General features: G+C 43.9%; 1 pseudogene; it reads left to right on the forward strand.

The window, feature by feature from the left end:
* Positions 1-657: 657 nt before the first annotated feature.
* Positions 658-2363, forward strand: LOC116634290 (annotated as a pseudogene).
* The last annotated feature ends 1275 nt before the right edge of the window (positions 2364-3638 follow it).

A 3638-nucleotide genomic window follows, 5' to 3' on the forward strand; every position in this document is an offset into this window, starting at 1 on the left:
GCGCTGTTTTTGCAGCAGCATCTGCACTTGTTGCTGGTCTCTGGCAGTGAGTGCTGGCTGTAGAACTGGATAGTGAGAACAATGCCTCAGGTAGATACTTACCTCAAGAAATAGGCAAGAAACCTCATATCTGACCAGCAACGGCACATCTCTCTCAGTGGCATATTCCAACCATAATCTACCATGACCAAAAGAGCAGGTTGGTGAGGAATATAACCATAGAGCTGTCAGATTTAACAAATAAAAATTTAGGACATTCAACTCAATTTAAATTTAGGTAGTCAAGGGGTGCCTGGGTGGCTCAGTTGTTAAGCATCTGCCTTTGGCTCAGGGCATGATCCCAGGGTCCTGGGATCGAGCCCCGCATTGGCTCCCTGCTCAGCGGGAAGCCTGCTTCTCCCTCTCCCACTCCCCCCTGCTTGTGTTCCCTCTCTCACTGTGTCTCTCTCTGTCAAATAGATAAAATCTTAAAAAAAAAAAAAAATTAGGTAGTCAATGGACATTTTCTCACTACAAGCATATACTAAATATTGCATCCTGTATTTTATCTGGCAACTCTGTATAATAAGCTTCCAAAGACAGACAATAAGAATATATTCAAAGGCCAGGAAAACGGAAACCATTTTATGTATTTCAGAGAAAATTTGATACACAAAAATGGTTACAGAGGTATTGGAAGGCCTAAGAGAGCAAAAGGGAAATAGTGAGGTAACTCAGATACTAGTAACTACAGGAAAGAGCTATGATCTGCAGGGTTGGGGACAAAAGGGAGGGGCTTTTTTCGCTGGAGCCCACAATGAACAGGAGAGGTTGCATGGCTGTCCCTAGCCCTTGACAAGGGGCCCCGCTATTGGTACTGCAGCAAAGGGGAGGGACTACCCAAAGCAAAGTATGAACCCAAGAAAAAGCGCCAGGTGGGGATAACAAGAGCACCAAGGGAGACAGATAAGGGGCTGATTCTGACTGATGACTGTGGGAAAGAGGCTCTTTCCAGAATAGGTGTCAGCTACTGTTGTATTAATGCAGATTATCAGTCCTCCTTCTCCGACCATTGGTAGAGCCCAGCCAGAAATGAACTGTCAAGGAACTCTAAGAAATACCATTCCCCACTCATTAAAATACACAGAGAAGCACAGAAAATTGTGAATAGGGGCAGAAGGCAATTCCTCAAGCAAAGAACATCTTTTTAAAAATCCGGACAAAAGAATAAGATTCAGAAAAAAAGTTGAGAAAAGAACAGTAATTTAAGTTCCAAAATTAACAAACTAAAGAATTAATAGCTGAAGTGACAGAATTAATAAGAAAGACAAAGACTCTAAGTATAAATAATTTCATCAAAGTGGTTAGGATAATATTTCTCTTATAAAGAAGAATTAGATTTCCTATAAACTGCAAATAAATTTGGCAAGGTCAAATTAAAATTATGTCAACTAACAGGCAAAAGAGAAAAAAGGCCGATACCATTTGATCAAATTAATCAAATGGAGGAAGGTCCCAGAAAATTTTCTTAGTGTTATAAACACATTTAAAAAAAAAAAAAATGGAAAGAGCTAGACTCTGCTGGGAGCCTCATCCAGTCTGGTGGTCAGGTTTGCTGACAGTGACAAGGAGTACATGACGCAGCTAATGCAACAGATGGCTGGCCAGGTGGGCATGTTCAACCCCATGGCCTTCCCGTTTGGGGCCCATGGCACCGACACACAGGCACTGAAGTAGCAGCAAGTGGTACTAATGGCATCAGTCGAGCAGGATGGCTCTCTGAACCCCATGGCTACCTTCACTGCTGCCCAGATGCAGCAGAGGTGGCCCTCAACATGAATGGCCTGGTGACCTCACCCATAACCTCAACCTAGGTGGCAACACCTTTTGGAGCATCACTTCACCAGCTGTGCGTGCCTAGCATCCCATCCCCTACTGGGGTGAAAGGCTCACCGGCCTTCCCCCAACAGGCCATTGGGCAACCTGCAGTGGAAGCTGTGTTTTACCAAAGGCATCCACCCCTAAGCACAGAACCGCACTGGCACAGACCCCCTGCAGCAGGCCTACGCTGGAGTCAGAAGTATGCATGTCCAGCCACCCACTGTGCTGACTATGGTCAAGTAAGACAGGTCTTTCTGTCCTCAGTAAGTTCCAGTGATCCACCAGCAACAGAGAGAAGGCTCTGTGAGCTCCAACAACCTGGCCAGCACGCAGACCATCGGCCAGGCCACGAACAGCTTCCAGATGAACATGAAGAGGCTCAAAGTGCAGCCCAAGCAGCCCAGAGAGACCAATCACCCATACTTAGTGTCAGTGGGTCTCTTTCCCCCACCTGGGGGAGACCAGGACTTGCACAGGGCAGGATGCTGAACAGGCTACATTAAAAAACAAACCTCTCTCAATATATATTTAAAAATAAGAACTGTTGACATACCAGCTAATATCAACCAACCTGAAGACTCCAGACACACTCTGTGAACTGTAACCTTTTGTTAAGGAAAGTATAGAATCTGTGGGGTTCAGAGGGCACATGTTTGGGGGGAAAATATGTATGAGGTGAAGAAGAAGAAGATGAAAAATGAGAGGGAAAAAAGCACAAAAAAGGGCAACTTTACAACAAAATAATTTGAGACCAGATGGGGATGCTGAAGGGCTGGAACTGGGAAGAAACGCTGCTCACTGATCCCCAGGGCTTTTCTAGCCCATGGGCCCTTGAGGCAGGCTGGGGATGTGTGGCAGGCCTGGTTCCCATGGGGCAGCTGGGAAGATGCCACTGAGCATCTCTATTATTCCTTTAGCTATTTTGGGACCAAAAGACCAAGGTTTTTATTGCAGATGTGTAGCGCTATGTCAAATAGAGGGTGGGTGGAAGAGAACCTCCTTCCTGCCTCCTGGCTGTTCTTGGAACAGCTTAGAGTAATTCTCTGAAAAATGTAATAAAAAACAAAATTTAAAAACTACAAAAAAACAAAAATAAAAAAAGGAAAAATGCTTCAATGCTTTTAAAACAGCAAAATAATAGTTCTTTGATACTTTGAGAGGTGCTTTGATTACCCTCATTCAAGTCTATGACACTTTCCTACGATTTTCTATATTGTATGTCTGGACGGAGCTGTTAAGATGAACAAATTGGTGGATATTTGGGGAAAGCAACAAAAATATTTAAGCTCATTGACCGTGAAGTATGAGAAAACATGGAGGTTAAAAAAGGAACTGACAAAGCAAGATAATTGTCGTAGAAGGTCTGTAAATGCTTCTCTTTCCCCTCTAAAAATCATAATAATTGTACAGAATTCTTAAAAGAAGTTTAAAATACCTATATTATAGAAGAAAAATTAGCGGAAAGCAATTTTTTTTTTAAATTAAAGGAAAAAAAAAAAAACCCTATATATGTTAGCATTACTACTAAAATCCCAGATGTTGTAGGACTGTACTGTTATAGAGTTTAGACTCAGTGCTTATCCCTTCTCCCCAGGAGTGCTGTCAGAAGCCCTTGACCCCTAAGGCCAGGCCAGACTCCTCCAGACTTGCAGGCTTGTGAGTGCCCACCACTTGTGGAGGCTGTGCCCCAGGCAGAAAGGCTCACTGCCAGCCGTTGCCCTTCTTACCCAGGATCTGGATACATGCTTGCCCTTTCTCCTCAAGCCCTCAACCCCTTC

This window comes from Phoca vitulina, unplaced genomic scaffold (assembly GCF_004348235.1).
Source record: "Phoca vitulina isolate PV1807 unplaced genomic scaffold, GSC_HSeal_1.0 scaffold9, whole genome shotgun sequence".
NCBI lineage: Eukaryota > Metazoa > Chordata > Mammalia > Carnivora > Phocidae > Phoca > Phoca vitulina.